Raw genomic sequence first — 10,322 nt, 5'->3', positions numbered from 1 at the left:
AATCAGATTTACTGTCATTGGATTTCTTCCTTTTAAGGAGAGCAGTGGAATCAGCTTCAAACCTCTTACCATAGACTCCAAGCTTTATCTCAGAGATCAAACCCCTTTGATAAACTTCATTAGAGTTGGCAACATTTTTCGCCCTTATTAGCCCCTTGACATTCAATATGGACTGAAGTTCATCTAGGGAGCTGATGTTATTGATTTTGTCCAAATCAACCCAATCCTACTTGAATTGTGAAGACTCTCGCTCAAATAATTCTTACAATAATTGCATGGTCTAAAGCAAAGTGACCATGCTCCCAAAACTTTTGGCTAAGACATCAGGTATGCTAGCCAAAATGTAAACTTAGGCCTTATCATTGGCCTTTGTCCATTTTTCGTATGCATCACGAACACTTCATGTTGCATTAGGGGTTGGGACTACATGACACACCTTAGTTAGGATGAAATTTAGGCCTTCAACTAGGAAAATAGTTTTAAGTGTATCTTTCTATGTTGTTTAATTAGTTTTGGTCAGATTTAAGAAGGCTAATAATGAAAGAATTGAACTTGAAATATTGCTGAAGTAAAACAAATTGATTTACATTAGATTTTAGCATAACCCTTCTAAATCCAATTAATTTAGCAACATTTTAATGAACCCATTTTACATCTAATTTTGCAATGATGTTTCAGTGATTTAGGATAAAAACCACCGAAGGGTGGTCAATGACATCTTCATTGAACTAAGATAGTTTCAACTAATCATTACACCAAAATAACTCTTATTCCTATAATAATTAGTCATTATTGATTTGATCAAGAAATCATTCCCACAGAAGCGTGTGAACGCCTTGCATTTAGATATTCAATTTTTATGTAAACAAAAACGGTAAAATAAAACATGCATTTGTAGGATAAACATTCAAACAAAACTATAAACATGCTAGAAAAAAGGAAGAAGAGAAGAAATCAAAACTTACCTTTGAAGATTCTTATAGCTTTCTTCTTCCACCGTTATCAACGATCTTGAACTTTTCCAATGAAGAAGGATACCACCAACAAAGCTATTTTACTATTCTTTAGGATTCCAAAGAACTTGAAAGAGTGGTCTCTAAGAATTTTTGCGGAGGAAAAGGGTAGAGAATTTTTAGAGAGAAGTTAGAGAGAATGTGGAGGCTTGTGTAAAAACTCCTTACCCTAAATGGGCTATAAGGATATATTTATATGGAGAATGGTTAACCACTTCTCCAAGAATTTTCCTTTATACCCTTAGTGCTGATTAATTAAATAACCCTTATTTAATAATTGGCACATTAATTAAATAACCATATATCAAATCCTATTTAATATACATTTATTTAATTATCTTAAATATCATATATTTGTACTAACCTCCAATCTCCATTATTTCTTAAACAATTAATTAACCATTAATTGATCAATTAATTAACTATATTAAATCATATTTAATATGAAGTTAACTAACATATAAATATCACATATTTATATGTGTACATCTCTTTATGAATCCAATTCAAATAAATTTAATATTTGAATCTTATTCAAATATATCTCTCTTACATAATTTGGACTATAGATCATATATATAATTAACCATTATATATTAATTTCATTAATATAAAATTCCCTAATTTGATTTGAGCAATTTAAAGCATTCCTCATTACTATCCTTTAGTGAGCTAACAATGGAACCTTATGGACCTACAGATTAGAAGCTCCAATGATATGAGATTAATTTATTAAACTTCTTTAATCCAATTAATCAATATTCATTAACTACTGATTACTCCATTGAAGACCAATAGCTGCACTCTTCAAGCTGTAGATACATTTCTATGTCCATGGATATAACTAGTCAACATAACGATGACCCTTCACAAATGCTCATAACTACAGCTAGGGCAAAATACTGTTTTACCCCTGTAGTTACATTTACCACTTTAAGTACCACTGATTCCTCTAATAAACAAACAATTTATAGTCCAACTATAAACTTAATACCTATCGGGCCAATGAGAGGTTGAGGCCTCATTGTTCAAGACCTAGAACCAGCTATTAAGAGAGCAATTTATCTACTTTCCCAAGGAATGAAAAAGAGTGAATTCCATCTTGTGTAGTTGTGTTTTGAGCTCCCTATCAAACAAATCCCAAAATGGTAAGCTTATTGAGTCGGCTATCATGGTCACTCCCACCCATAAAGATCAAAGGACTGTCGTCAGAAATAGGAGTTCACAACTCACTCAGAATTAAGATCAAGTCTTCTATGGTCATCTTAGTGAAATATTAGGTTCTTCAAGTAACAATGTTATAAAGAGAAACTAATTATTTCATAGTCTAGTCTATGTATAAACTTTTTTATATAAGATACGACCACTCACGTGTCTTTACATGAAGAACATAGTACATATTGTTTGTAACACTAAAATCTCATGAAACAATTACAAAGTGGGTTGTATCCGTGATGTTACCAGGATAAGGCACCCAACCTTCATCCATTTACTGTAGACCTTTTAGGTTATTACTTGAACATGAACCACCTAGATGTGAACCACATAATGTTCAAGTGACATCATATAACCTTGGATCTTAATTTATTGGATTGAGTTTATATTGTCTAAATATCAAATAAAATACCTTTGATTTTATTAGATAAATAATTTTTTAATAGAACTACAAACCACAGATACACTAGATTTAGGATATCAATCCCAACAAGTATGACACTTCATTTTAGGTCCTAGAGTTCCGCCCAAATGAGCCAACCGAAGGGAAAAACCAATTGGGGTAGGAACTAAAGTGATCCTATCCATTTCTGGAGTTCTCCATGATATTGACCTAATGCACAAACCATCCGAAGGGGGACGCTTCCAGGACGCCTCGAGGTCGTGTAAGAAGATCTCACGATGCAAACCAATGAAGGAGACCATAGGAGATGTTGACACACATCCCTCTCCCACTTACTATAAATACTCTCTTCATTCACCTTAATATTGATCCATGTAAACATCATCCAAAGGAGGACGCTCTCAGGGCACCTAAGGCCAAACATGAGTCTCACAGTGTGAATTTTTAGGGAGAACGTGAGTGAAAAATTGACATATCATATACATCTTTTTCCTCTCACTAAGTATTTTAAAACCTAGAGTTTATTACTTATGTAAATTCAACTATAAATTTATCTAAGTGAATTGTTAAATTTATTGCCTTTTTGGCCCTGTATCTCAAATTAATTAATTAATTAATGTTTTGATGATAACAAACCTACTTTTATTCATTAACAATTTGAGTGTTTTGAAATGTCTATTGCGTAGAACTCGGAACAACGGTTCTAACACAATTTTATATGCTCAAATCGGAGTTCAAACGAAGAAGATATGGTTGAAACAAACTTAATGGAAAAATCTCAAGCTGATGACGTGGCATAATTTTTCTCATCAAAGTGGACCAATTGAAATGTGCCACTTGGAGCAATGGAGAAGTGACACATGATAGGCTTTTGATTTTTAGATTGTTTTTTTAAAATAATGAATTTAAAAAGAAAATAAATTTAATATTATTTTATGTGTGTGTCTAACAGCTAGTTTTGGATACATGTTGGACATTTGCTTTTTATTGGGTTTTAAAAGAAATGATTTAAATTTATATATATATATATATATATATATATATATATACTACATTATGTTTGTGTCTAATGGCTAGTTGGGTTTAAATCTCTACCATTCAATTTTCTTTTCTACGATCCAATGGCCCAAATTAAACGTGGATTTAACAATTTTTTCTCTTTATTTAAACTCATATTCTTCTCCAAATATTTAGAAAAATTATCATAATTTTCACATTATTGCTCTCTCCAAACTTCAATTTTCTTCTTTTCATCTTCTTCCTGAGAGAGATACTTTAAGTTGTGAGCATTGATTCATTGAGCGGTTTAATCTGTAAATCTACTCTTTAAGAGAGTTTTCCTCATATTGTACTTCATTTCAAATCCATTGTAAGCGTTGTTATTGATCCCAGAAAAAGAGTTATAATGTTTGATCCTTAACCGTGGAAAAAATCGAGTTTGTTCTTGCATTTGAAAAAAGAACGTTGTAGTGGTTCGACTCTAAGCCATGGAAAGAGTCAACTTTGAGTGACAAACCCAATAGGAGCTTGGAAAGTGGATGTAGGTCGGTGTGCCAAACCACTATAAAATTCTCGGTGTCAATTTCTCTATCCCTTAACTATTTAATTTTGAAATTAATTTGTTCTTAAATTTTATTACTTGAAATTATTTGCAATTTTTGTTCTTAAATTTAATTGCTCATATATGTTTATTTTGATCGGTAGTTCTTAAATTTATATATCCTTTACCAATCCTTTTATTAGATTTAAAAGTTGTGCTTTAAAGTGTGATGGATAATTTTTTTGTTTAATTCAAAGTGAAATTATTTGTATAAATTTATTGTTTAAATTATTTGTTAACAAAAGTTTGTTAATTTATTTAATTGTGCTCACATTAGTAAAAAGTTTTAATTAGTTTGATTAAACCCTATTCACCCCTTCTAGAGTTGCCTTACCGATCCTATAAAATTGACCCAATATAACTCTTATATCGGATAATTTAACAATATATGATTCTTGTTTATTAAACACTTTAATAAACTTAATTATGTATTGCATGCTTACAACATAGCTGTCTAATTCACCTTCTAGGTCGGTTCCCAGGTAGGGGTGTTCCGTTTCCGCTAGCTTAAATAACCCAACCTAGACAGAAGCTTCCTTAAACAAAGGTCCCTGTGATAAATTTAATCTTTTATTAATTCAATTTAATCCTATCAAAAAGAAAATAAAAGATTAATCATATTTCTAATCACATTAGAAATATTTTTAACATATATCTAGGTGATATCAATTTAAAACCATTTTAAACTAATGTTAACCTATGTTGGCATGCAATTCTTGAATACAGATTTTAATTAATTTCATTAAACTAATAATACTTATAAAGAATTAATGAAATAATTAAAACATATACAAGCATCTAATGACATACTTAAAAATATAACAATTATATTTCTAAGGTAGTGTCATACTTCATGCATTTCCATTTTCATTACATAATATAACACTTATATTATCAACTAATGAAAATAAGTAACATATCCACCATATAATATAATGCTTATATTATATATATAACTTTTATAATAAAGTATGATGCATGGACATGTTACTATGCATGCAATCATATAATATAACTCTTATGTTTGATATAATGCATGAGCATGCTTAACTAAATCATGCAACTATATAATATAACTCTTATATTAAATATGATGCATGATTTTATGTTTATCCTATTGAGGGATTTTAATCTACATGGCATATAATATGCTATATAAATAACAAAATCATACACCACATGTATAAAATAATAAATAGCAACAATGGACATAAATTGGCATCCTAAATAATTAATTAAGTTAATATAAGTTTTATATTAATTTAATTAATTAATTAATTAATTCAAATAAAATCAAAATTACATAAACTGCTCCAAAAACTGCAATAGGAAGGCTCAAACCCATGACCTCAACCGTTAAGGACGCGCGTGGATGAACTTTGGAGTGTGACGACACTCTCCACCAGCGTCGTTACGCTGGCTTTTATGTTATCGCAACGTAACGTTATGCTGGGCTAAATTTTGCCACAATGTAGCCTTACCCTCGAGGCAGCGTAATGATGTTGAGGCTTCTGTATTCCAACGTAAAGGGCAACATAATTACGCTGCCCATTATGCTCTAATACAGAAACATTTTTCTGCTTCGATCTTCAGTCATTCTTGCTCCAATGGCCACTGAACACTTCAATAACTCAAACATAACGAGTGAATGGACTTACATACTCGATAGCAGAATTAAAACGCCCAAAAAATTGGACAATTACAACTTTAAACACTTTAAAGCACTATGCCAATTTTAAAACATTCATGTGCAATAAACATACATTCATAATGCAGTATACAAAGTCCCACCAAACTTTGTAATGAAGTCAAAAAAAAAAATTCAAAGACAACCTGGCTCTGATATCAATTGAAGGTATTTGGAATTCTCGCATAGTGGAAGCAAACCATCTGTAAACCTCGAATCCTACATTCTTTACATAACTATGTTTTGTATAGCCATGAGGATATTGTGTTAAATAAGTAATAACTGAAATTTATGGATTAATACAGGGAAGTAAGGAGGAAAGAAGAGAAGAAGAAGGAAGAAAAGAAGAAAACAGAAACGAAGACGTTAGGTTAAGAAAAGGAAAAAAAAGATTAACTAATTAAACTTAAATTAAGTTTTCCCGGCCAACAACACTAAACCCATTAGTGGGCGAAGTGGTGGTCGATGATTTCATGCATGAGAAGGCAGCCGATTGAATAAAAAGGAAGAAGAAGTTCAAAAACTCGGTTTAGGCAATTGCTCGTGCGATCTAAGTGAAATTAATGCCATTTGAAAGCTGAAAGAGTCTAGTTTTTGAAGGTAGGCTGCCGGAGAAAGATCACATAGGAAGAAGGTTGAAAAATGAAGAAATTGAAAAAGGGTCAAGTTCTCAGATTAATCAGAGCCAGTGGTAAAAATTGGAAGATCCAGGCCAAACCATGAGAAATTTAAGGCTGAAATTTTAAAGTTAGTTAACTCAATTCTAAACAAGTTTGTAGAAGAAAGATTCTCGAAATGAGTTCTGGATTTTGAGTTATAAATTTTTGAAGTTGAAACAGAAATTTGTTGCATAAGCAAGCAGCTGGTTGGGAAGATCAAGCAAGCAGCTCACCCGAGGGAGCGAGAGCGAGACAAGGATTGTGTAAATCTCACTGGTCACTCAAATCTCGTTGATTTTCTGTCTAATCTCGCTAAATTTTTTGAAGATCTCGCTAGTGATGATCTCGTTGGTGAAAATCTCGCTAGTGATGATCTCGCTAGTGATGATCTCGTTGGTGAAGATCTCGCTAGTGATGATCTCCTTAGCAATGATCTCACTAGTGACGATCTCGCTAGTATTGGTCTCGCTAGTGATGATCCTACTAGTAAAGGTCTTGCTAGTAAGCAAACTATTTGAAGCATCTTGATGGGAGTTCTAAGGAAAAATTATGTTGTTCCAGGCCAAGAGGAGCTAGGAGAAGCCTACAAACCATTAAGAGCCCAGATGAGTAGTGAGTGACTAAATAATCTCAATGTTTTAAGAATAAAAGACCATGCAATTTCAATAATGTTTGATGATAAGCTTATATGTTTTCAAGCAACTAAGTTTTATAAGATTACATAGCATTTTCCTAAAGTATGTACTTGTTTATACATCTGTGGATCCCACCAAATCATTAAACTTGGCGGCAGCTCGCTCTTTGATCAGTGATTCGCCGGCCACTAGATCGATGAAGAATCTCTCCAAAATTTGCTCAATTTCGATTTATCCAATCGGGAAATGAGCTAGCACCGGGATAATAGGAGGCCAGTCCAGACACAGCTTCCAAGCCCACTTTTGACTTAATAAGATAGGCGAAGAGTATTTATAGGTGAGCTTCGTTCCGACAACTTCGGACCAGATTAACCCCTTTGAATTAGCCGATCTTACAAAATCGATCGGGCGGGCTGGTTGGGAAGGGGTTATTAGTGGAGAAAAGAACGATTCCCGTAAGGGATAGGTACTCATTCCCGGCCGCTTTCTCTTAGTGTTCATTGCTGAGTGATCGCTCGCTATCTGGCTGGAAAAGGTGGTCCGGAAGCTTCCTCATCGCATGCCAAGGTAATATGTTAATTTTATTTCAAATTAAGTATTATATGTTGAAACATACGTTTTAAAGACTATAGCTAAATTTCTACAAAATGCTATGCTCAAAGCTATGTTCTAAAAGATTCTTAATGTGTATGGTTTAAAGCATGATATGTTTTTAGTAAACTAGATATTGAAGGTATGGAAGATATCCTGGAAATACCTAAGGTGTTGACGGTACTTAGTAAACTCCACGTGCACGTAGGTAGTTCTGAATAAGAGACCAAAGTATGGATCTCCTAGGCCATATTCCAGTAACATGAGGCCGAAGTATAGGTCTCTTGGCCTGATACAGATATTGGAAGCTAGAGCGGTGTATGCTCGTTCTCAACTAAGGTTTAATTATGTTTATTGATGTTTAATGAGTTTTCTTCTTAAAAGCTTGATGTTATGACTATCTTCATTTTTTAAAGGAAGTTGCTTGAAATGTTTTTCAGTATGTTTATATGTTTATATTAATGAAAAATATGGTATATCCTGATTTCTAGTAGTCATTCACTAGGCGAATAGCTCACGGTTTTCAAATGTTTTTTTTTCTTTCTCCAGGTAGCGGTCAAATTCCTCAAAGTTGATCCTAGTGCTGCTTGCCACTGAAGGACTCGACTAGTTAAAAGAATTTAGGTTAATGGTCTATAATGATGTACACATGTTGTGAAGAGAGTCAGGGTTTTGTTGGTAAAATTTGGGCCCAACTGTAAATATTTTATCTCCAGATGTTATGTTATGGTTTGTTAAGTATGTGATTGTATGGAAGTTAATGTTGAGCCTTCCTGATGTGGGCTAATTTTATAAGTTAATAATATTTATCAGGTTGGCACTAAAGGAGTTAAGTATAGGGAGTAAGTGTTGGCGATAAGGCTAGTAACTGCTACAGTCACATCTTCTTCCAGGTTAAGAGAGTAATCTGGGAGAGGGTGTGACACTATCGCTTGTGTCTTTGAAACTCATTTTACAGAACTTAAGAAGCATAACATAAGAAATAGAATAAACGAAAACTACTGGATAAACGTTCACCCTTAGCATGCTTCTACAAATACACAAAGGAAAAGGAAATAAATTAGACTAACCCTTGAAAATCTAATCTTCTCGCTTCCTTGCTCCGGTGAGATCACAATTAAGAAATAGAATAAACGAAAACTACTGAATACCTTTGTTTCTTGAACACTACCACAATGAATCTTCCTTATTATTCTCAAGGAGAGAACCAAAATAGAGTTTTGGGTTTCGTATGAATTTTGATGAAAGGAAAAAAAACATGATTGATTGATAGAGTTTTGTATTTTACAAAGGGAAGAAGATGAAGAGAAGGCAGAACCATTTTGCAAGATCTCCAAAAATACATATTACTTTTCCACATCTTCAAAAACCATTCTATGAGAGAAAAATTTGTATCCATTTTTCATGATAGAATAACTCCCAACTCAATTTCAAAAAGAATAACTCGTTATATTTAATTTGAATTTCGTAAATTCAAGTTTACTTTAATTATATTAACCAATTAATTTAATTAAATCATATATTATATCTCATATAATATATAACTTATAATTTATTATATCGCATATAATAAAACCTATAGTTTATAATTCTCCCATATAACTGTAGTATTAATATAAATCATATTTATATTAATTTTAACCTATAGTTTATATGAATTATATTCATACAATCAATATTTTAATCATATTTCAGTATTTAATTCTCTCATTAAAACTTTATATTTTAATGTATCACATAAATTATACTTTATAATAATATATCGACATATATTATATTAATTGTATCTCATACAATTAATTTCTTTTTAATTAATTTGAACAATTCAAATTAAATCAAAATTAGTTTGATTCTCATTAATTCTTATTGAGCTAACAAGGGGACCTTATGGACTTACAGATTGAATCCCAATGATACAAGATTAATTTATTAAAATCTTTAATTAGATTAATCAACATTGATTAACTATCGGTTACTCAACTAAAGATCGACAGCTGCACTCTTCGCACCGTAGATTTATTTCTGTGTCCACTAGATATAGCCAATCAACAGTGCGTTGACCCTTCACAAACTGCTCGTAAATACAATTAGGTCAAAAGTACATTTTACCCTATAGTTACATCTAACTTTTTAAGTACCATTGATCTCTCTAATGAACAATTAGTCATAGCCTCACTACAACTAGACCCGTCTTTGGCCTGTGAAAAGGTAAGGGCCCTTGTTGTTCAAGACTTGGAACCAACCCTTAAGAGAGCAATTCATCTGCTTACCTAACAAAAGGAATGAGTGAATTCCATTTTGTGCAGTTGAGTTCTCAGTTCCCGACTCAGACGAATCTCCAAAATGGTAAGCATATTGAGTCGACGAATCTGACCACTCTTATCCATGAAAATCAAAAGACTACCCTCATAGGTAGGAGTTTATAACTTATGACTACCCTCATAGGTAGGAGTTTATAACTTACTCAAGATTAAGGTCAAGTCGCATATGGTCATCCTAGTGAAATGTATATCTCTTCA

The sequence above is a fragment of the Benincasa hispida genome, chromosome 9, assembly GCF_027475165.1.
Source record: "Benincasa hispida cultivar pf3 chromosome 9, pf3_genome.v1.1, whole genome shotgun sequence".
Taxonomy (NCBI): domain Eukaryota; kingdom Viridiplantae; phylum Streptophyta; class Magnoliopsida; order Cucurbitales; family Cucurbitaceae; genus Benincasa; species Benincasa hispida.
This window is presented reverse-complemented; position numbering follows the sequence as displayed.